The sequence below is a fragment of the Diceros bicornis genome, chromosome 14 (genome assembly GCF_020826845.1).
Source record: "Diceros bicornis minor isolate mBicDic1 chromosome 14, mDicBic1.mat.cur, whole genome shotgun sequence".
NCBI classification, from domain to species: domain Eukaryota; kingdom Metazoa; phylum Chordata; class Mammalia; order Perissodactyla; family Rhinocerotidae; genus Diceros; species Diceros bicornis.
Window position 1 is genome coordinate 38008200 of NC_080753.1, and position 24262 is coordinate 38032461.

The window sequence follows — 24262 nt, forward strand, 5'->3', positions numbered from 1 at the left end:
ATCTAAGTTTTCAAATCATTTGCTGAATTGTGCTATAAGATTTCTTATGATTTTTAAAAAGTTCTTCTGTTTTGATGGTTATTTCCTCCTGTCAAATCTAATTTTGTGTATTTGCACTTATTTTCTGTTTTCTTGAGTAGTTTGGCTAGAGGTTTGTCTATTTTGTTGACTTTTCAAATAGTCAGGTTTTTGTCAATTATTTCTACTTTTTTTAACTCATTATTTCCTGAGTTTGTCTTTATCACCCCATCTTTATGCATTCTTTTGGTTTACTTTGTTCATTTTCTAATATCTTGAGCTGGTTATTTGATTCATGTATTTTTCATTGTTACTAACGTCCTTTTAATTTCTGATTGAAGAAGTATTATTTACCACATTACCTTATTATGTCTTTTGCCCATATAAGCGACTTCCCCATGTTAGCTGAGGCTCTGTAGGTTTGTTGGGCTGGAAGGGAGAGACTCAGAGCCTCAGAGAAGGCTGCTTTTGGTGAACCGGTCCAGCTGCAAGGAGAGATTTACAAAGGGTTAATGCTCGTCGGTGGTGTAGTCCCCGCGCTTAACTGGTCATCCAGACACACTCCTTGCCGCGGAGAGTATTCTGCCCGAGACGGGGCCCGATCATAGCCCGCGCGCCCTCTCTCCCGGGTGACAGACACTTAACAGCTCTGCATTTGTCCTTCCGTCTTCTCTCCCCTTCTGGAGCTAATATGGTCTTTGTTTTTATATCTCCTGCATTATACTTTGTGGCTTTCTCGCAGCTCTTTAAAGCAGCAGAGAGAGAGAGGAAGGGAGAGAGTGAAGACACGACAGAAAGTGGCGGCAGGGAAGTGACTCTAGACTGACAGGGGCGGAAAGATCCCAGGATCACCAATGGGAGCTTTCGGTCTAGAATGCAGTTTATTTTTTTTTTCAGCAAAACGTGACACAGGCTTAGATTTAAGATTTTGGAAATAACGAAATTAAATAGAATGGATTTTGACTTAATTCTAATTTTTGCAAAACCCAGCCAAAATGGCTGTATTCTATCTTGAATATATTCTCGAGGGGACAACCCGTTCGAGGGGGTGTAGCTCAGTGGTAGAGCGCGTGCTTAGCATGCACGAGGCCCCGGGTTCAATCCCCGGCACCTCCATTTTCGTGCTGTGCTTTTCTTTTCCACTTACTCTCTTCCCTGCTCAGAAAGAACGTAAACGTATTTCACAACGATTTGCCTTTGGTGTTATTTCTGCCCCGTTTCTACAACTCGTGCTTGGTAACACCGAGTGTGGCTGCGTAAGCAAAAGGAGGAAAAGACAGAAGGAGAAGACAAAGACGCGACTCACTCAGCAGCTCGAGATTCCGAAACAACGAGCACGTCACCAAACTGACGAGCTCTTTTGCCTTTGGTTCCATTTTGCAGTATTATTAATAAAGCAAGAAAGAAAAGATAAGGATGGAAAGATTTAACAAAAGAAAACGACAGGCTTTCAGAGAATTTTTCTTAGTTTCTTTTGTCTCCTGAGCCGTGTTTGCTGTAATCAGACTGCAGGTTGAACAAGGAGAAAAGTGGAGCCTTCCAAACTGGGAAATTGAGAAATTTATGTTCATCAATGAAGGTGGAGAAACCACACTGCTGCCGCGATAGTTCCATTGGGAAGTACATTCGGCTGAAGATCTCAAAATGCACAGATTAATTTCCAGTTTTGTTCTGTCTTTACTCTTACCCGAGAATTGGACTTAAATAGATGACTTAGATGATTTACAGAAGTAATTTTACCTAAGACAGTTGCGCCCTCTACCGGAAAGAAATTTTCCAGACGCTTGTCAGTGTGGTCCTTGGACCAAACGAGCTAGTGGCACCTGAGATGTTGTTAGAAATGCAGAATGTCAGCTCCAACCCAGACCTACTGAACCAGACCAGCATTTCAACAGGATCCCCAAGTGATTCCTTTGCACATTAAAGATTGAGAACCACCGGTTTGAGTGCTGTAACGTGGATCAAGAGGGCATATATTATAAACATATAGCTGTATTTAAAAATTTTCCAATTTCCTATTCCAATGTAGAAAAAAATAATCAAAAAAATGTATTTCTATTCCTGAACCATTTTTGCATTCTAATCTGACATTGTTGCCCCTCCTTGACAATATATTTTTTAATATTTTTTGAATCAATATACACAATTGAATTTGATGTGACGTTTCTTTTACTTTTTAATAAAAATTTTGCAAGTTTTGCAATCAAGACCATGCTAACTTCCAGTATGAACTGGGAAGTTTGTATCTTTGTTTCCACTCGGGAACATTTTAACCAGGATAAGATCTTTCCCAGGTTAAGATGTCTTGGCTTTGGGATTTACTGCCTCAAAGAAAGATTCAGAACTAGTGCTCAGGAGCCAGACTTTCCTTAATGGGAGCAATAGGTCATTTTATGTTCTGTTGACATATTTTCTCTCTCCTTGTTTTCAAAGTATAGTTTCACAATGTCTTTTTGCCACTTATACCCACTGTGTCAGGAGAAAAGTATTCACATGCTCCAACTGAGGGAATTCATCAAGTTGCAAAAGGAAAATAGACAAAATATGAAAAAGAACATCATAAATTATCGCCATTATTTTTCTGTATTATATTAGGCCTCAGGCCCAATAGAAATTTTTTTCCCTTGCAACCATAGACTTCTCCAAGGAAATCTACCTCTGTAACTTACGGGAGAAGCGAAAAGCTTAGGATGAGAAAGCCACAGGATGGAAATTTCAAAAAATTATATGTCAAAAAAAAAAAAAAAACATGTGACAAACTGAGGTACTTCTTTGAGATCCAGCTGTGTATAACTTTGACCCAGGACAAGAAAGACTCATTTTAAAGTACATTGTAGAGGAATTCTGAAAAGTCAACTACGTTTTATTTTGGGGTTCTATCCTTCAACAAGCTCGTCTTTTGTTTATCTTTCTTCAGGGAGAAATTAAAGATTAAGGAGCTCTGAGGGAAAGGAGATGTGGCCATGTGTGTGAGACCGGTGAGAATGTGTGAGAGGTGGCAGTTGGGCAGGACCATTGGCTGCACAGAAATGTGGAAACAGACACTATCCATTAGGCCATGCAGTCATTCTCACTCAAAAGGCAGTACTTTATTTTTGCAAAGACATATTTAATAGGAGAAAAATGATTGCTTCATCTTTTACTGCCGACTTTGGGAACAGTTTCTTCATATTCAATCGAGGTGGGAGGTTAGAGCAATATAACTAAAACTTCCTGTCCATATCAACAAATTGAGATGCTGTAAACACCAAAGAAAATCATGAATGTGAATTCAAATTCCAGAGCATAACATAAAAGCTCCTCATGTGAAAACTTCACCCCTTTTCATCTGTCAACTTTGTGTGTGTGTGTGTGTTAGTTAACACCTCTATCGCGTCATATAATTATAATTTCTTCTAGTGGTGGGAACAATTAAGATCTAGTCTCTTAGAAGTTTAATGTTTATAATACAATTTTGTTATCTGTAATCTTTCTACTGCATACTAGATTTCCATGACTTATTTATCTACTAGTTGCAAGTATGTACCCTTAAACAACATCTCTCCCATTCCCCCACCCTTCAGGCTTTGGTACCCACCATTCCACTCTCTATTTTTTCCAGTTCAGTTTTTTTTTTTTTTTTGGATTCCACACATAAGGAATATCATATGGTATTTGTCTTTCTCTGTCTGACGTATCTCACTTAGCATAATGTCTTCAAGGCCCATCCATGTTGTAGCAAATGACAAGATTTCCTTTTTTCTCATCGTTGAATAGTATTCCATTATATGTATATACTGCATCTTCTTTATCCATTCATCCTGGTCTGTCAACTTTTTAAAAATGGCACCCAACCAGTTACAAATTTCTTTCTGGTCTTAGAGGCATTAGAAATGCACTTCATATGTCTGCAGATTTCCTGAATAGAGTAATTGGGTATGAATGAGTTCTATCACCCAAGATAAATGGTTCTGTCATCAGAAGAATCTTATATATTTGGAACTCATCCTACTATTTCCCCATGAATAGATATTTCAAGCATACTATGGACAGAGAGTCTGAATGCTATCACAGAAAATTAATAAACAATTTTGGTGTTCAGTGTATGTTACGGCAAACAGAAACAAAACACAACCTCTGTATGAGGAGCTTCTGGTAATCTAACCGGGAGCTAGGTTTCTCCAGGCGAAATTTAGAGGATAATTATTTGATAACTCAGGAAACTTTCGTAATTGTGCTCTCACACCATCAAACAGCCTAGACAATTTCCCACTCATCCTCTCAGCACTTTCACACACACACACACACACACACACACGCACACGCACACACACACACACACACACCAGACCTTGCAGACTTTTGTGGGGGCCACTTCTCTAGAGCTCAGTTTCACTGAAACCTGCCACTTCTGTTTCATCCTATCTATTCTACCAGCCCTATGAGCCAACTGAAAGAGAAACGCTGCCAAAGCGATAAGGTTCTCTCAACTTCAAAAGAGACTCAATGATATACTTACTGATATAGGCAAAGACATAGATGAATGAGGAAGAGATAACAACTACTAGGAGTCTAGTATCAGGAAATGAGTTTTTCAGGGTCTTATATGGAAGTTTCAAGATCATGTTGCTAACCAGTGTGAATCCTAGGGCTCAAGATCAGTCTAGAAAGAAGTTCATTTTTTTGCTTTACGCAACTATCTGTAAGTGAGTTCCTGATCTCTAAATCTCAAAGGACACTTTCAGTTCTCATTCTATGCACTCTCTATATACTTGTGCCTTCTGATCACTCCCATCTCCAAGTATTCAGATCAGACTACTGGGCTGAGTTCACTGTGCTACATTGACAGGTGGGATCCTATAGATAAATATGTTAGATTTGACATGTCTAAAACAAAACCCCTCTCTTTCTCCTAATCTCTCTTACAATCTCCCACAGAACAATGAAAACAATGACAAATCTCTCTTTTTGGGTTTTCCTCCAGTTGAATGACTGGGCTATTTTTTATGCTCCTGTCAGTGACGCCTAAAACAGTTGAGATAAATGCAGCCAAGGGTTAAGATAAGTTAGCATAAGGGGAGCCCTGTTGAAACTGTGCCAGACCCTGATTCACCAAACCTCCTCTTAGCTCCAGTAATGCTTTAGTTTGCAGTAGCCTAGATAAGCAAGCACTTGCTCCCGGAGACATAACGCATGCTCTACTATTTTCCTAGCCCTGGCTTAGTCATTAACTTCCCTGTTGCGATACGGCAGTAACTTTGTTCTTTAAGTTTTCTCAGGAAGGTAACGACCTTCGGGAAAGAGCCCTATGCCGATATCCAACACCAGTGACAGAAAAAAAGAGATGAGCTAACGTCTCAAGGTCTACTACACCAGAAGGTCAACATTTCAAGACTCCCTTTTTCAGCCCATTTGCCCTATACAAATGTTTCAAGATTTTGTAGCTGTAAGACGGGTTTTTTTTGTTCGGATATTAGTCCAGTCATCTTCCGCTTGCTAGCAAGCTGCAGCTAAAAAACCCTTCTCTCTCACCACCCTGCCTCTCGAATGTTTGCCTTTTCCTGCGGCGAGTGGACATACGCTTTGGCGGTAACACTCCCACTTTCCTTCTTGCTCTACAAATCCAACAGGTCTCTTCAACCTATGTCTAGCTACCTATTAACTTGATTTCAAAATTCCGCACTTCTTTCCATCTCTGAATCCGCTGTTTAGTTTATGCCTTGAGCATTATTCTCCTGGACTCTTTCACAAACCTTCTTAGTTGCCTTCAGGCTTTAATAAAAATGAATAGATCCTTGATAATGAATTGGGAACAAATTGCCTTTGGTTTTTATTCTCACTTCGGGTTTTCCCATCAAAATCTTGCCCCTAACATTCCTGTGGCGCAAACAGCAAATAGTGTTTTATTCAGGGAAAAGCTGATCAATTTTCTGACGCATGTTTTCAATATTTTGTGTTTCATTTTAAGCTTTGTTTGTTGAAAGAATCAGTATCACCCACAGCACCCTGGGGTCTTCTATCTTAAAGCTGTCGCAAATCCTGTTCCTACACCCAACTCTGCTGAAACAACAAACAGGAATTGGGAGGAGAGGGGCCCACAGAATATAGGAAGATATTTCCTGAAAAACCGCCACAGTGAAGCTGATGGGAAGGGGGTGTAGCTCAGTGGGAGAGCGCATGCTTTGCATGCACGAGGCCTCAGGTTCAACTCCTGGCACCTCCAAGATACAGATTCTGTTGGTTTCTTTCCATAGCCTGCTCATGAGAGAAGTAAACACGTGATCCAAGATGTTCATTTTAATGCTACACTATTTAAACTTCATGAGGCTCAAAACCGCTCAAGGCAGCTTGCAGAGTAGAAGTTTACATAGTCTATTAGTTTCTGACGGTAGTTGGAACAAATTACTACAAACTCGGTGGCTTAAAACGACAGAAATTTATTCTTTCACCCTTCTGGAGGCCAGAAGTCGGAAATGAGTATATCACTGGACCAAAATCAGGGTGTTGGCAGAGCAATGCTCTTTCCAGAGGCTCTCTGGAAGAATCTGTCCTGCCTCTTCCAGCTTCTGATGGCTGCCAGCATTCCTTGGCTTGTGGCAGCATCACTCCAATCTCTGTCTCCATGGTCATATTGCCTTCTCTGTCTGTGTGAAATCGCCCTCTGCCTTTCTTTTATAAGGACACGTGATTACATTGAGCCTACCCAGATAATCCAAGGTAATCTCCCCTTTCAAGATCCTTAGTGTAATCATGCCTGCAAAGACACTTTTGCCATATAAAGTAACATTTACGGGTTCCAGGGATTGGGACCTGATATCTTTGGGAGCCATTATTCAGCCTACTTCATATAGGATTCCCTAAACTCAAAACAACAGGTGTGCCACCATATTAACAAACTTTTCATCTTGGCTTCTATTTTCCACTATTATTGAGAGATGGAAAAACAGGAAAAGAAGAAGAAAATAAGAGGCCTGAGGAAAAATTGCTTTAGTTTCCTTCATTTTCTGTGAGGTTTTTAGGACAAGGAGCCAAAAGTCTTCCCTCTGATTTCTCTACTTATCTTTTCTCTCCATCGCCAAAAGTTTGGTTCAACAATAAGCTAGAGAATACTAGGTGAATGAGTGGTTGGATGCTACCACAAAACGACAGCTGTCAAAAAGCTAGAGTCCTGCCAAACATGGGGAAAAAAAAGAATCTGCTTTAAATGACTCAGACACCCTATGTGTGCCGAATTGCTATTCCTTAATATCCAATTTCCTTTTATTTTGTCACTCATCTCATTTTCCCTTCTTTTAAAATCTATAAAGAAAGTTAACATCAAATATGCTACTAAAGAAGTAGCAAAAAATTTTTTTGGGTGTGTGTGTCAAAACGGAAATTATAGCTGCCAAAACAAGAAGACAAATAGTTCACAGATGTCAAGGACATTTTTACTGTAGTGAATGAACAGCTGTTTTCTCTTATGTTTCCTGTCCATACAATCACTTCTGCTTTGTATTTTCCAGGTACTCCTCAAAATTTATAGATCACTGACTGCCCCATTAAAGGGCTGTTATGGTTTCAAATCTATCACTGTCTGTGCCCATCTTTACTGCTGAATAATAGAGAGGGAAGGGAGTCTGTCTCCCAACCTCACTCTTTCTTTCTGTACCAGGGCAGCCCCTCTTCACCTCCCAGCTCTGAGAAAGAGATGCAATCTCGTTCAAATGTCCTTCATTGATTAACTCGAAAGCAAGGAGTGTGAAAGGGAAATAGAGTGAAACACCTGCTAAACTCTAATATAAATTGGGAAATTGGCATCTTTGTCTCTGCTTAGCAACATTTTAAATAGGATGGGAACCACTTGAGATGTACATACCGTCCAAATCTTGAGATCATTTCAGAACACCATGTTGCCTCTCCCTCAATAACCAAGAACGATAGAATATATATGTATATATTTTCTGACAAACGTTATTGTTTTCCTAAACTATTTGAGAACAATTTACAGACATTATATCTTTTTATCTGCAATTTTTTTATTATACACTTCCATCATAATCGTTTTTTTTTTTTTTTTTTTTTTTTTGCTGAGGAGGATTCGCCCTGAGCTAACATCTGTTGCCAGTCTTCCTCTATTTTGTATGTGAGCTACCGCCACAGCATGGCACTGAGACAGTAGTGTAGGTCGGCGCCGGGGAACCAAACATGGGCCACTGAAGCAGAGCATGCCGAACTTGACCACTAGGCCACTGGGGCTGGCGCTCATAATCTTTTTATTATACACTTTAGTATACATTTCTTAAGAGCAAGAACATTTCCTTACCACAGCACAATGATCAAATTCCTGAAATTTAACACTGATAAAATAGTATTATCTAATATACAGACCATATTAACTCTAACTAATTTTACCAATAAAATTGTTGATAGAAATTTCTCTCCCAAACGAGTGTCCATTCCAGGATCACTTATGAATTTAGTTACTCTTTAGTATCCCTTAATTTGGAAACTTTTCTCAATCCTCTTGTCTTTCTTGAGATTGATATGTTTTTGAAGAGCACATGCTAATGATTTTGTAGGATATTCTTCAATTTATGTTACGATTAGACTAGATTTAGGTTATGACTATTCGGGAGGAATATCACACAAATGATGTTATTTCCCTCTGTCACACCAGGAGGCATGTGATGTCAGTTTTTCCCATTATTAGTGATAATAACTTTGATCACTTGGTTAAGGTTGTGTCTACCAGGTTTCTTTCCCTATAAAATTATCATTTTCCCCTTTGTAATTAATAAGTAATCTGTAGGGAAATACTCTGAGACTATATAAATATCTTGATCCTCATCAAAATTTTACTCATATTTTTTGCATTAATTTATGAATTTTGCCTGAGTCTATCATTATTCTGATGGTGATCAAATGGTGATTTTTCTAACTTTACTATTACTTCTACATTTATTAGTTGGCATACCACTGTAAGGAAAACTTTCTCTTCTTTCATGTTTATTCATTTAAGTATCCAAGGATTATAATCATTTGTTGTCATTACTCATGCTCAAATTTTTCCAGATTTGACCAGTGAGAGGCCCTTCAAGCTGGCTTTTGGATCCTTTTGAATTGTCCCCATCATTTTTGAGGACCTATATTCTAGCACACAAAAATATCTTAAGTTCTTCTGGTACTTTTCCCGGTCCTGGAGTCAGTGACTTCTACAAGTAGTTCTGGTTCCCTTTAGTGGGGAATGGTATTTAAAACTCCAGATATGGGGCTAGCATTGCTTATCGCTACTAAGGTATTGTTTCTTCTAGCCCCTGTTAGTAGACAGATCTGGGGGGGAAAATGACAATTTTATATATATGTATATAATTTTATATATATGTATATAATTATATACATATGTATACACACACACACATATATATAATTTCATCCTGATGCCTCTAATTCCTATCCAGAGCTACCAGAGTTGTTCCTTACTTACCTCCTTCTCTTACAGCAAGAGCTGTGATTTCCAACATCAATATATATATTTGTTTTCCTGGTCACACAAAAGTAAATTTAGACACATACAAATAAATAAAATTTACACAAAGTATCAGAATTGCTATACCCTTAATACTACAAAATATAACCCTGCTACATAGAGATTAAGATTTGTTTGCTTTTTTTTTTTTTTGTCTTTACAATTAGGACAAAATACTGCATAAAACGTTTACTTGGATCTGTTCTTTCTTTTTCTCTTCAATGTGGTTATGTTATCCTTTTGAAATGCAGTTAGATTTGCTTCTATTTGTATTCAATTTTAGAACATTTTCACACACACTTGAGTCAGTCTTATTTTTTTGACTACATAAAACATTAATGTATCCAAAGGTCAGAAGAATACAGAAAGTAATATTGAGAAAAATTGCAGGAGAATGTTGTATCCCGGACTCACCCAAGAACGGAAGTGCGCTCCAGGCAATCTAATCTGATGGGAAGCAGACTTTGAGGCGCGTTGATCATGAGCTGCCCGTGAATCAGGAACAGTGCCTTTCTTTCTACCATTAAGGTGCCTTTCTTCTGGAGTAGCCATGCCTAAGAGAGGGTGTAGTGTAGGGAGTTTAGAAACAGCAGAATTGAACTTAAGGTGGCTTTGTTTCAATGACTTAGCCCTCAAAGACTCAGACAATGGCAGCCATCTAAGGGTCATAAGGATCTTCCGAGTTATGAGGCCCAATAAGGGGGTATAGCTCAGTGGTAGAGCGTGTGCTTAGCATGCACGAGGTCCCAGATTCAATCCCCAGTACCTCCACTTCTTCGTTCTTCCTTGTTCTCCTCTTCACTCTCACAGCCAAGATCTCTTGCTACCTGAAACATTGTTGTCAAACTGAGTTCTGGCTGCGACGGTTCTTTAACCTCTTTGGGACACAGGCAGGCAATTGTGCTCATTCACTAAAGTTATTTGTTGTTAGCTCTATTATTCACCCAAGCACTCTCAGCAATCCCTGGCACATGAACCACCGTCAATAGGCTATAGAAGGCAGTTGCAGTTTTCTCAACCACCCAGTCAGTTTCCAGTTCTATGGAATCTGAAAGCATAAGAAAATGTGGGTCTGTGTGGCATCATACATCATAACGGAAAAGCCATCTGATTCCGGATCAGAAAGTTAAGAACTCAAGCTCTTTTGTGGTTCTTTTATTCTAGCTCCTTCCTAACCCAGGTTGCGGAAGGCTTAGAAGCTTTCACTAAAATGTTTCACTAGATTTCCCTGCCAGTGGTTGACAACTTGACGTGCTGGTGTTCACTTTTTCACTCAGGGACCATCAAACTCTGGAGCTTACATAAAAGCCATTTAACTACAAACATATGACAAATGAGGAAAAGATAGCAGTCACCTCAGCTGAAATCTGATGGCGGGAAATAATACTTTTCTGGGTGTTCTAAGGAAATTTCTGGTCTGAAATGGCAAACATGCTGAACTCTTGGGTCCAAGATCAGTCTAGGGGAAAGCTCATTTCTTTGCTTTCCCCAAATAAAGAATGAACTCTGATTCTCCCAATCCCAATAAATCCTTTTCAATCTCTATTTACTCTCCAGGGACATCCTCCTTCCAAACTACTGAAGGACCCACATCTGCAGATCAGAGCTCTTTGCAGAGTTTCAGATTCTGATATGACAAACCTTAAGCAGAAATCCACAGGAGGATACACTGCAAGCATCTTAATACTGTCTTGCTTAAAAAAAAATCTACCTTTGTTTTCAGTCACCGAAGGAAAAAACAATCAAGCTACTAAACATCCAGAAAGCAGAAAAGCAGCCCCTTTCCCCATCTACAGAAGCCAAGATACCTGGATGTCTTCCATAACGCAGCCTCCCCTTTTTGGCTCTCCAGAAGCTATGACTGTCCACCAGGCGGTCACAAACCATCCATAAAGCCAAAACTGAGGTCATCCACTTGACTTGTGAGGGACTCACCTACCTTGCTTCTGCGCCTGTACCAAAACTGAGGAGATGGTGGCTGCTTATGTAGTTATCACCGATGGTTCGGCGACCCTGGCTTTCCGCGGCCACAGACCCGCTCTTCAGATTTCTTTTGAGCCAAGAGAAGGGTGTGAGGAGTAAAGGAGCTCGTTGCAAATGCCTGGAAGAATTTCCTCAGGAGAAAGTTGGGTTTCAATAGACTTCTTTCTAAGAGTTAGAAATATGTGGAGCCAACAAAGGGGAACTTTCTCATCGTTTGCATTTCAGGCTAAACTTTACCCCCAAAAAAGACTTTCCATGGTCTCGGTTGTGCTCAATTTCAAAGCAGCGGGCAGATCCCGCTTTTCCTCTCGGCGCTGGTCCCACCACGTCCATGCGCGGAAATCGGGAAAGTCCTGCAGCTTCCTCCGAAGCTACCAATACCAGCCGTTCCTGAACTTCAAACGAAAACTCAACCTCACGTGCGTCCCCCAGAACGCTCAGCCTGTTTATCCAGCGACGGAAAGAGCAGCGAGGCGCTCACGAAGCCACGACAGTCTCGGACAAAATGAGCCTGATCGTCTTCTGCGACAAGCTGGAGAGAGAAGGAATTCATCTCTTCCCTCCTAGCTGGAGGAAGCGACAGAGAGATGCGGAGCTTAGGCTCACCCGACCCACCTCGCCTCAAATCCTGATCATCTTGAGGATGCTTTTCCTTTGTCCTCTTCCTCTCTCTCCATTTTCGCCCTTTCTTCCTCCACTTCGCTCCACCCCGCCTCTTCTCTCTCCCCGTCAGCTGGCGCTCCTCTCTTCCCTTCTGTGTGCTCCCAAATGATGTTTTCATAGTAGCTCAGCGCACTCCTAGTCCCATTTACGCCCGTTTTAATCTCTGTATTGAGATTCACGTGTAGCTGACATTTTAATTTCCACATCGCTTTCTAATTTCTTTCCCGTCTCATATTCTCGGCTCAGCCTTTCTCCAGCATTGGCTGAGGCTTGGTCTGGTGGGGGCGAGATGCACGGCTGGGGTTAACGGTGAGTACATGCATGTTGTTTCCTGCGCGGGGAAGAAAGAATCCGTAGAAGAATCTAAACTATTTTTGGAGGGAATCATCCAAAAACTTACATCCTATTTTCAGATATAGATTTCAGTGGAGCCGATGTCTTCTTGTCTGAATGAATGGGTGATGTTGAACAAAATAAGACTAGACATTGAAGAATACACTACCCCTCGCCTTCCACCTATGAAAACTTTAATGAAAGAATGGCTAAAAAAAAACGTACTGACGGTCAGCCGAAATAGCTCAGTTGGGAGAGCGTTAGACTGAAGATCTAAAGGTCCCTGGTTCAATCCCGGGTTTCGGCAGTTTTCGTCTCGCTTCGGAGTAATTGTCATCTGTTTGTACAACAGTTGCACCCCAATCCGGAAAGTGTATATATAACTACAGCTTCTACTGCTTTTGGCAAATCCGATCAAGGAGTGTACACACATATATAAATAGATTTATTTATTACCCTCTCTTCTGGTTGCATATTCCACTGTCTTCCACAGTGTTAACTGACATAGGGCATATTTTTTAAAGTTTTATAAGCTATGAAATTATTTTCCTAGCGGATAAGAAATTCCAATATGCTAAATGCTGTTGCACTTACGATTCATTTCTGCTTTGATGTTATGTGTGTGTGACATTTTTAATCATAAGAATTGTGGGGGGAAAACTGTAGAAAAAGAGCTACTACACTGTGTAAGTGTATATATGTGGGTGTGGTATATGCAAGGAAAACTTTCTGAAAAGAAAATATGGGTTTGTATCTTGACTTTATTCCATTATTGAACTGCAGGAACAAGGAGCATTGTTGAACATCACTGAACTTTTAAACAATTACAAGAACATCCTGAGTTTTCTTGTTGACAAGACATTACTTCAGGCTTGCATGCCTGTCTAGAATTCGCACATCTTGAGTTCTTTCTGTTTCGGTGTACAGGAAAGAATGAAAATAAGCATTTCTATAAGAATTATTCGTTGAACAGTCACAAGGTGACCTAAAATACTGAAAAATGAAAGTAAATGAATAGTAAAGTCATCAAAACTCAGGTACAAATACCCCTTTTTCTCCTTTAACTTCAACTTCTTTCTTAGGGATAATAGGTCATTCTTGTGTCATTTTGAACTGTTTTCTTCTGTTCCAATTACTGTTTCAGTTTTACAGTGTCTGTTTTCCACTGACAACTCCTGGACACTGTATCAGGAGGAAATAATCTGATACTTCAACATCAGAATTGCATCAAGTTACCAATAGAAAATTGGTACAAAATGAGAAGCAACATCAAGGTAGGGACATTGACTGTACAGGAACTTGGAATTAGACACTTTATCCATTAGCCACCTAGTCTTTCTCAACTCAGGAGCTTGTATTTTATTTCATTATGGAATATTTGATTGGACAAACAGCATTGTTGAGTGTTTTATTGCCTAATACAGCAATGATTCCTTTACAGGCTAATGAGGTGGGAGGTCTAGAGTAATTTCCAAACATAATTAGTCTCCCATTCAATATCTAAAAAATGAGGCCAATGACATCTATGTAAAAAGGGATACTGGAAATATCGAAGGAGATCATGCATATGAATGCATTCTGTCAAGTCCGTGCATGCAAAGAAACTGGCAGACTGTGCTCCATATACTCTGGCTCTGGGAGTCTTCCAGAATAGCACCTAAACAGATAACGTCTTCTGTAGCCAGAGCTGCCCAATAGCAATAAGCCATAAATGAGTCACCTTTGTAATCTTACATTTTCTACTAGTCACATTAAAAAATAAAAATAAAGTGGTATTAATTTAAAAAATATATTTAAATAACTTGGTATATCCAAAACATCATTTCAACAAGTGATCAATATTAAAGTTACTAGTGATATATTTTACCTTTTAGATACCATAATAAGTCTTTGAGATCTGATATATATTCTACACTTAGAGCACATCTCAATTTTTCAAGTGTTCAGTACTCAATGTGGCTAGTGGCTACCATTTTGGACAGTGCAGGGTTAAACACATACTTTATATGTTTTCAGATTTTCTGAATTGAGTGTATACAGCATATGTGTGTTCTTCTCTAAATTTAGATGTTTAATTCTTCAGAAGAATTCTGTATTAAACGAATCCATAATCTGAAGATAGCTATAGATATTTAATTTTTACAAAATTCCCACTTTGTTCATGGGACAAACAGAAAAAAAAGCATACCTTCTTATTATGAATTCCTGAAAATCCAATAGACATCCATTTTTCTCCTGGTGCAACACGACATTATGATCAAGCAGTGTTTCTGCACACTTTCCTAAAATTGGGCAGTATCATAAACCTAATATTTTACAGCATCAAACAGTCAAGAGAATCGTCAGTATTTACATACACATTCAAGCAAACACACACACACCAGTTTTGAGCATTACCCTTCTGTAGTCCCTTCTTCAGTGAAACCTCTCACTGATTGTTTCCTATTGTATTCTAAAAATTTCATGAGCCAACTGAAAGAACAAGTCTGCCAGACAAATCACATTTTCCTAATTTCAAAAGGGATTCAATGTTATTTTATGAATATTGGCAAAAGCTCATATATGGGCAAACTGGAATAAGAAAGAGTAAACCACTAGAAATCTGGTGCCAGGATATTGGTTTGCCTGCAGTCTTCTTATGTAGTTCAAAGAACACAGTCTTAACCAAGATAAATCCCAGGGTTCAAGAAATGTCTAGGAGTAAACTTATTTTCCTATGAATTTCTTTAATGAGCACACTTTTCAGTCTTTATCCACCCACACACATACTTGTGTCTACTGATTACTCACAAATCCAAGGCTGGAGACGAAGGTAATTGTCTGAGTTCACTGTGTATATATCCTTACAAGTGTGCTCCACATATATCCTGAATTTAACACGAGCTCATCTCCATCTTCCTATCTTCCTCCCGTTTCCAAAAAAAATTCAAAAAGCTCCCCTTTTTCTGCACTTCCTTCTGTTTGGTAACCGCATGGCTTGTTTTTTTCCCTCTCTGAGTAAATGAATGAATGAAGGAACCAACGAACGAAGAAACAAACAAATAAATAAAAATTTTCTTTATTCCTTAAATCTTGTGGTTATTTATCTTTGGTCTCACTCTTATAATTCAACACTTCTCTCCGTCCCTGAAGCTGTTGTTTCATTCGTGCTTTAAGAAAAAGAGATTTTGGACTATTAGAGGGGTCTCCTAAGCTACCTCGGTGCCTAGATTAGAAAAAATCCTTACAATGCAATGCTGAATGCATCGCTCTAGGGTTTTCTTCTAGTCGTGGCTTTTCTCCATCAAATCTGGCCCTTAATATTCCGATGGAACAAACAATAAATATCATGAAGCGTTTTAGGCAGGAAAAAGCTGAAATTCAATAGCCTTGTCTCTCAAGTTAAGACATCTGAAGGAAATCAGAAGAGCCGAAAACTGAGACTTGATTGATCCCTTACCCAGCATAACAGAAGGAGATCCTAAACGCGTTTTAAAGCCAGGATGGAAACTTCTGGTGGTTAATATATGACACATGTTTCCAATCTTTTATCTTCCATTTCAAGTCCTATACTTTACAGAATCTGCATCCTTCTTTGGTTCCTGAGGGTCTCCTGCCCAAAGCAGCTGCTGATGCCCCTTAACGCGGAAGACTACTACCACGACGTTCCGAGATCAAGAGCATCAGAAAGTAAAATTTATTTCCAGATAAGCATTAGCAGGGAGGTTGTCACAGTGGGGGTGTAGCTCAGTGGTAGAGCGCATGCTTTGCATGTATGAGGCCCCGGGTTCGATCCCCGGCACCTCCAGGTACTACGTCTTTTTTAAACTCTGACCGAACACTCTTCAAACTTGTTCCTCAAGGAATACAGATTTAGCTCTACCAACCTTTTTCTGTTCTATTACTGTACATATAGAAAGTAAGGATATAACCTAGTGGATTACCTTGAATTCTCTCTCATCTCTTGCTGTAAGCCTCGACCTCACCAAAGACAACTGCAACAGACGAAGGAAGACAAAAAGGGATTTCCAATAAGATCGAACAAAAACGTGCTCATTAACAAGTGGTTCACTTTGGCTCCCATTTTGTACTATTATTAAAGAGACGGAAAGAGGAGGACGATGGAGTAGTAGCAGCAGCAGCGCCCTACGTACATTTTCCTTTAGTTCTTTTTGTTTTCTGGGCCAAAGTGAAAGCATCCACTGATTTCTCTATCAGTATCCCACAACGACGTGCGCAGATACCGCCGCCAAAAGTTGGTCCAATAATGGGATATGGAGCCATGTGGATCTCGAGTCTTTTTAGGTGAGCGAGTGGCAGGATGCTGGACAGCAGAAGGAAGACTGTCAGGGAATTAGAGGCCTTCCAAACACAAAACGAATAAATATGGATCAACACATTCCCAATTGGTATTCCATAATATCTACTTCCCTATATTTTCCCACTCATCCCGTTTTCCCTGTTGTTTTAAATATTTACATAAAACATTGCCTGGAAACCTCAGTTAACATCAAATGAAGGTCCTCATATGAAGAAGTAGGAAAAGATCCTTTTCTGTCACAATGGAAAAGTGATGCAAAGTAAAAGGTGAAGAGAACACAGGTGTGTTGGACTCTTCTACCGGTAAAGGACAGCCGCTTCCTCTGTGCTTTGTAGGTCAATCCGATCACATCTGTTTTGTATGACCAGGGAACTCCCAGGAATTTTGATCCACTGATGGCGTCTGTTTAGGCTGCTAGGGCTGTCATAACAGAATACCACAGACTGGGTGGCTTAAACAACAGAAATTTATTTTCTCACAGTTCTGGAAGCTAGAAGTCCAAGATCAAGACACCAGCAGTGTTGGTTTCTGGTAAGACCTCTCCTCCTGGCTTCCAGACAGCCACCTTCTCCCTGCTTGCTGTATTCTCACATGACTCTTCCTTTGTGTGCACACTCCTGGTGTCTCTTCCTCTTCTTATAAGGAGGGCCCCACCCTTATGACCTCATTTAACCTTAATTACCTCCTTAAAGGCCCTATCTTCAAATAGTCACATTGGGGGTTAGGGCATCAACATATGGATTTTGGGGGTTGGGTGGGGAAACACACATAATTAGTCCATAAGAGCACCTTTTAAGGAATTCCAGTGCTTCATGGTTTCAAAACTGCTGCTATCTGTGTAGTTATTTCCTGTTAAATCAAAGCGTCTTTCGTAGGTAATGAAATTTGTTTCCAACTCACCACTCTAACACTCTTTATCCGGTGGAGATGTCCTTATTTCTTGATTCTCTTCTCCAACCAAATATCTATAGCAAGCACTCAGGAGAGAGACTGGCTTCAGAAATCTGCTTGGCTGCTGATTGATCGTGTGCCCTGGGGCCAATTATTTGTTTTAGAATGCATTTTTTTTTTGAGGGAGGTAATGTGGTCATCCCATGTATTTTTTATTATCTACTTGCTTTCTCTAGGCACTTAAGGAAACAGTGAGTGGCACTGAACAGGAGACCATGGTAGGGAGGGGAGAATAAGAGTGCTGTGAGCAGACTTCCAAATTCAAGGTCCAACCCCAGATCAATATTTTACACAACTTTGGAGGTCACACAGAAGAGCCCCTGATTTTTCTGTGGATGAACACAAAATGGGCGTCAGGAGACTTATTATACCAAAATACCTGTGGTCCTATCAAGCTATTTGGGTCTTTCAATTAAATCCACACTTGGAAGTCTCCAACCCTATGACAAAGGCTGTACCATTCTCTCCACCTTCATAGTCTGGACGCTTTGACCTCAGCTGCCTCTCCAGCACTACCAATTTGGCCTATTCTCTGGTCTAGGATCAAGTTGTTAAAACCTATAATATGCATAAATTGTAATTAAAATATCTTCTCAGGTTAAGTCAGGCTCGTGCTGCTGCCAGAGACTTCTTTGTTGCCAGCAGACGGACTCTCCCTCTCCTTGGAAGAAATCTCGCGTCTCCCCTATTTCTCCTGCTCTCACATTTGTAGCCTCCTCTCCAAGCCTAAGCCACTGCTTTATTTCCCCTTAACTCTTACGAGCGCCTTCTACTGTATGGTAATCTTGGCTTTTCCCGCTTTTCATGCTGCCAAGAATCGGATGTGGGCAATATAGGAGCCCACTGCAAAAGTGCTCATGAAATTCTCCGGAAAAAACCCTGAATTTCAGAGGCTTGCTTATATTGGAGAAAGTCTGATATTACAGCTCACATAAAGTCTCAAGCTCTTGGCTTTTAAGATTGAAGTCCTGACACGCTACACACTAAACTATTTAGAGACAAGGTTAACTGCATTTCTGAAAACCACTTCAAGTTACAATTTTCAGTTACTGCCTTACCTTTGCTATTTTTCATGTCGCCTATTCCAAGCTCAATTGGCTAAAAACCACTCGCTCCTGCCTATACCTGAGGTGCTGACGCCCAAAGACGCAGGTGGATCTTGTTTCCACCTTGAACGCTTCTCCTACCGCAACCACGTGGGGATCGGAACAATGTGGCTGCCCCGTGGCTCCCTCGGAAGCCATCAATAACACCCGAAGGCACCGAAACAGAAACTCAACCACACGCGTTCTCTCAAGCGACAGAAAGAGCAGCGAGGGGCTCTGAAAGCCGCGACAGTCTTGGGCAAAACTAAGGGGATCTTCCTGCCGGAAAGCGCTTTCAGCTCACTTCGGTTACCGGGAACCGCCCTTCTTGCTTCCCGCTGACGCAGAGGAAGCGCCGCAGGGATGGGCAGCCGGGATGCTCACCGCCTCTCTGCCCATCCAAACCTTACGCCAGCCTTAAGCACTGGTTCATTATCTTTCTCCTCGACTTCTCGGGGCCGCTACAGCCGCGCACCCCACTGCGTCTCAGCCTCTGTTTTCTTATCACGTCCTGCCTCACGCTCCCATTCGTTCCTCTTTCCCCACGAACTCTCTCCTCGTATTAACTTTCCCAAGTAGCTCAGCTCTTGCCTTGGAGTCTCTGAGGCCAAGGGATGCCAAATCTGGTTGATTTGCAGAAGTAACGGGGGGTATCTCTTACCTATCAGAGGTGATTTAGGATTTCCTCCTAACCTAGTACCTGAGTGGACTGTTGCACCGAATTTTGGCTGAAGGCGGGAAGCGCCTGCTGTTCCCTCAGGGACAATGGGATCTGAAGAACCGACTGGGCAAACAGCGAGTTCGTTTTGCGGGTCAGGCCCGGCCGCTGAAACACCTCTCTGGTGTTCTCGCTCAGAAGACGATTCCGTATATACCAAGAGGCTCCATAACCGATGCAGCATCCTCCTCTCTGTTCTCTTCCCCATCTTGGTCCCTGTGCGTCTCATAACCAGAGCCGGAGGGACCCCGAAACGAAACCAACGCCGAATTTCCTGACCACGGTGCTGGCCTAGGCGTTGGCGAGGGTAGTGACCATCAGTGACCCACACTTATGGGCCTTCATTTAGCGCCAAGTACTGTGAATTCCGTTCTTTCTCATTTCTTCAGCTGGAGCAAAATTCCAGCACTCACGCAGCACTTAGGCTTCTATTTTTGTATTCACCCGCACTACTTTTGTATGGTCCTGACAGCCTTTGTGGGCACAGGGAAAGGAAGTTGTAAGATGAGAGAATTAAATTAAAAAAAAAAAAAACTTTTAAATTTGAAATTATTTTAAGCCTGTAGAAAAGTTGCAAAAATAGTACAAAGAACTGCTATACATACATAATCCAGATTTATCAATTGAAAACCAGCCATTTGTGACAACATGGATGGACATTTCGGGTATTATGCAAAGCGAAATAAGTCAGAGGGAGAAGGTCAAATACCGTATGATTTCCTTCATTAAGTAGTAGATAATAACAACAATAAACAAACACATAGGGACAGAGATTGGATTGGTAGTTACCAGAGGGGAAGGGGGGAGGGTGGAGGGCGAAAGGGATAATTCGGCACATGTGTGTGGTGATGGGTTGTAATTAGTATTTGGGTGGTGAACATGATGTAATCTGTGCAGAAATAGAAGTATAATGATGTACACCTGAAATTTAACCAATGTTACTGCAATAAATAAAAAATTTTAAAAAATTTCAAATGTTTTGCCACATTTGTTTTCCTTTCTCTCTCCAAACATAAATGCACACAAATTATTATTTTTTCTAACCAATTTCAGAGTAACTTGCATACTGTTAAAATCAAATACAAATGGAGACCAGATTTGAAAATTTCCTGAGCAAACAAAACCAGTTAGTCACACAACCAAAGCTAAATTTAGCTTGTTTTGCAAGACAAGCAATACTAACTTGGCCTGGGTCACTTGTTGATTATGCCTCTGAAAATGACAAGCAAAACTTAAACTGTCCCGGAAAATGATATGAGGTACCCACTAGTCAACTTCCTGCCATTCAAGAAAATTCTAATATTGTAACCAATCACTGTGAAGAATAAACAGTGCCTGCCTCTTCACTATGTAAGCTACTTTATAACAATCTACCCCTGAGCCTCATTCTGTGGTCGGTTTGAGTGATCCTGGCTCACGAACTGTCTTTTTGGTGTGTGCACAATAAACTTTCTCTAATTACTACTTTGCTGATTCAGTGCTTTTACTTCTGCTATTTCTGAACTTTTGACAATACCATCATGTCTTACCTCTAATAGTTCAGTGTGTACTTCTTAAGAGAAAGGACATTCTGTTATGAACCACAGAACAATTTTTGAATTCTGAAATTGTATCATTAATAGTATACAATTACCTAATATACAGTCCATATTCAAATTTCACCAATCATTCAAATAATGTCGTTCAGAGTAACTTTTTTCCAACCCGGGATCTAGTATGAGTATACCCATTGCATTTGTCTTTCTCGTTTCTTTAGTGCTCTTTAATCTGGAATGGTTTCTCAACCTTTTATGACATTGATAGATTTTGAAGAATTCAAGTCAGTTGTTGAGTAGAATGCCATTAAATTTGGATTTATCTGATGTTTCTTTGTGATTAGATTGAGGTTATGCACTTTTGGCAAAAATACAACATAAGTGATGTTGTGTTCTCAGTGTATCGCATAAGGTTTTTTCCTTTATTGGTGGTGTTAAATAAATGTAAGTTTCCCCTCATTCAATTAGTTTGTAATCTGTGGGGAAATATTTAAGGCCATACAAATATCTCATTCCTCACCAAAATTTTACCCATAGTTTTAGAATTGATTGAGGAATTTTTCCTCAATCAATTATTCCCATGATAGTGGAACAATGGTGTTGTTTTAAATCTATTCTTTAAATTCTTTAAATCTTTTCTTTCACATTTATTAGTTGGTATACTACTGTTAAAGAAAAACCAAAATGGAGGCTACAGTTTAAATATACCCCTAGACCAAACACTCACAGTCATGTAACCAAAACTTAAAACTGTCTTGATTTCTCCAAAATGCTGACTCTGAACTTAAATAAAACTTAAGCTTTCTTTATGTCAGTGTGACCTTATACCTCCTAGCCAATCGATTATAAGTAAGTTTTGTGGTGATACTGTCCTGAAAGGAATGTAAGTTTCTAGAAACTGATCACAATAGAAAAAATGTACTTCCTCATTCATGCTTATATACTGAGCTGTCACTGCTGAGAGCCAAGCTTCTACCACTTTTGGTTTTGAAGTCTTCTTGTTTGCAAACAGTTTGTTTCTTGCCCAATTCATATCAAGTAAAGATCTTTGAATTTTCTTTTGAGGCTGCTGTAAATTAAAGTGTTCCCTCTTCTACTTATTTACTTACTTGCAATTGGTATGACATCAAAGAATCTTATTTTATTCAATGAGATAAATCCTTTTTTCATTATTAATTTAAATACTCAGTATGTCCCAGATTTTGCTAGAGAGAGCCCATTTAGGCTGGCTCATGTGTCCATTTAAGACATGACCACATCTTTTGATCATTTACTTATCTTCTGGCGCAGCAAGATATTCCAGACTCACCTTGTACTTTCGCTAGCTCACCCCTGGAACCAATGATAACTCCAAAAAGCTCTAATTCCTTTTAGTGAAAAATCATACTAAGAAATCAAGATACAGGACTAACGTTGCTCATTGCAACTGGGATATCATTGCTTCTAGGAAAAAATGGCAAAAATGACAATTTCATATTTTTTAATCATGAATTTATACTGATACTTCTAATCGGTATGTTTCAGACTAGATGAGGTTAACTCCTTACTGCTGTGTTGCTGTCAGTTCATACATCCATGTGACGGGCATAAAATGTAAAAAAAAAAAAAATTCTAACACATCTTTTTAATTATGATGAAAATCTAGTGAAATCAAATGATTTAAATGATAATTCTTTGGCTAAAGTGGTAAGAGCCTGACAGAGTGAATCTCCACGTCCACCAAAACACAATCAAAATCAGAATCTGGTAGCTAGTTACCCAGCTTGGGTATGCCTAGAACTGAAAAAGTTTTAGGGGATAATTAAATAGCAAGACTTGGAGATCGGCCCATTGGAGTTTGAGCTCTTAGTCAATTCTTGCAGATTTTCATGGAAAGCAATAATACCAGGGACAAATGATGGCCATATTTCTCCCTTGCCCCCAATTTATACTTCTTATTTCTTTCTTTTGTCTCACTGCTGTCATTCCTTGGGTAATTTTAGGTAAAGGAGAGGTGATCTTTACCAAAGAAATGAGCTATTTCTTTGTTTTCTTGCCTTTTCTTCCTCTAGTCCTAAAATGTTAAGAAGTGGATGTTCATGGTTAAATTTGAGCTGAGGATGCTGTAGCAACTCTCAGGCTGGTGCACATTCACCTCAAAGATGTGCTGCTCTGTCCTTTTTCTTATTCATTGGGCATGGACTCTAAACCAATAGAAGCAATTGGAGCACCCAGCAACTTCTTTGTTCTATTTGTCCTGAACTCAGTCTCTGGTTGCTCCTAGGTATCCCTCTACAATAATTACTCCCAGGAGGGAGTAAAGGTTACCAGGAGCTCTGATAAAAGTTCAGTCTCTTAGTTTCAGAGTTCCTCTCCTGTTGTGCAGCCCAATGCATGTGAAAGTAAATATATGGGCCTCCTATTTTGCCTTGTGGGAATTGAGCATGAGGAAACAACACAAAGTATTTCTCTGATTGCTGCTTTTTGCTGTCAGTAATACACCATCTGTGAGTCTTGTATTCTTCGGTTATTATATAAAACTGTGGTAGGCAAACTTGTTAGCTTTCCAGTAGGAAAGCTTTCTGACTTAATAGGGAAATACAGCAATTCCTAAAACGTAAATGAACCATCTTTTCCAAATGCACAAATTAGGCCAAAACTGACTATTTAAAATGGTGTGTTGCAAAGATCAAATGAAATAGTCAGATCAATACATTTCGAAAACTCCAGAGCATAACATAAAAGCTAATTACTGACAAACCATGACCCAAACATTCTGGCTCTGAGAATTCTTTCAAAACAACACCTAACCAGATACTATCGTTCTCAGATTCTAGAAAGGTTAAACATACAATTGATATATCTGCAGGTTTTCTGAATTAAGAATAATAGGGCATGAGTGTGTTCTGTATCTTGGGTATAATGTTCAAATCCTGAAAATATTCTATATTGAAAAGCTATCCGATACCTTCTACACGAATGGATATTCCAATAGTGCTGTAGGTGGACAGACTAGCTATTGTCTGAGACAGTTAATAAACAATTTCTGTGGTGTTCATGAGAAAAACAGGAGAAAAAAATCCAACTACTTAATATGAATGTCCATGAATCCAACAGATACCCAGATTCTTTCAGGTATAATATAAAGAAATGTCACCCAGTGACTCCGGAATCTTTCCTCATTGTGCTTTTACATGATCAAACAGCTAA

The 24262-nt window shown here is 39.8% G+C and overlaps 5 non-coding genes across 5 annotated transcripts; all 5 read left to right on the forward strand.

Moving 5' to 3' along the window:
- The first annotated feature begins 1062 nt into the window (after positions 1 to 1062).
- TRNAA-AGC (transfer RNA alanine (anticodon AGC)) lies at positions 1063 to 1134 on the forward strand. Its single transcript has one exon. It is a non-coding gene; the product is annotated as a tRNA-Ala (tRNA).
- Positions 1135 to 6148: 5014 nt separating this feature from the next.
- On the forward strand, positions 6149 to 6220 carry TRNAA-UGC (transfer RNA alanine (anticodon UGC)). Its single transcript has one exon. It is a non-coding gene; the product is annotated as a tRNA-Ala (tRNA).
- A 3984-nt stretch (positions 6221 to 10204) lies between these two features.
- TRNAA-AGC (transfer RNA alanine (anticodon AGC)) lies at positions 10205 to 10276 on the forward strand. The gene has a single exon. It is a non-coding gene; the product is annotated as a tRNA-Ala (tRNA).
- A 2442-nt stretch (positions 10277 to 12718) lies between these two features.
- On the forward strand, positions 12719 to 12791 carry TRNAF-GAA (transfer RNA phenylalanine (anticodon GAA)). Its single transcript has one exon. It is a non-coding gene; the product is annotated as a tRNA-Phe (tRNA).
- Positions 12792 to 16199: 3408 nt separating this feature from the next.
- TRNAA-UGC (transfer RNA alanine (anticodon UGC)) lies at positions 16200 to 16271 on the forward strand. The gene has a single exon. It is a non-coding gene; the product is annotated as a tRNA-Ala (tRNA).
- Positions 16272 to 24262: the final 7991 nt, after the last annotated feature.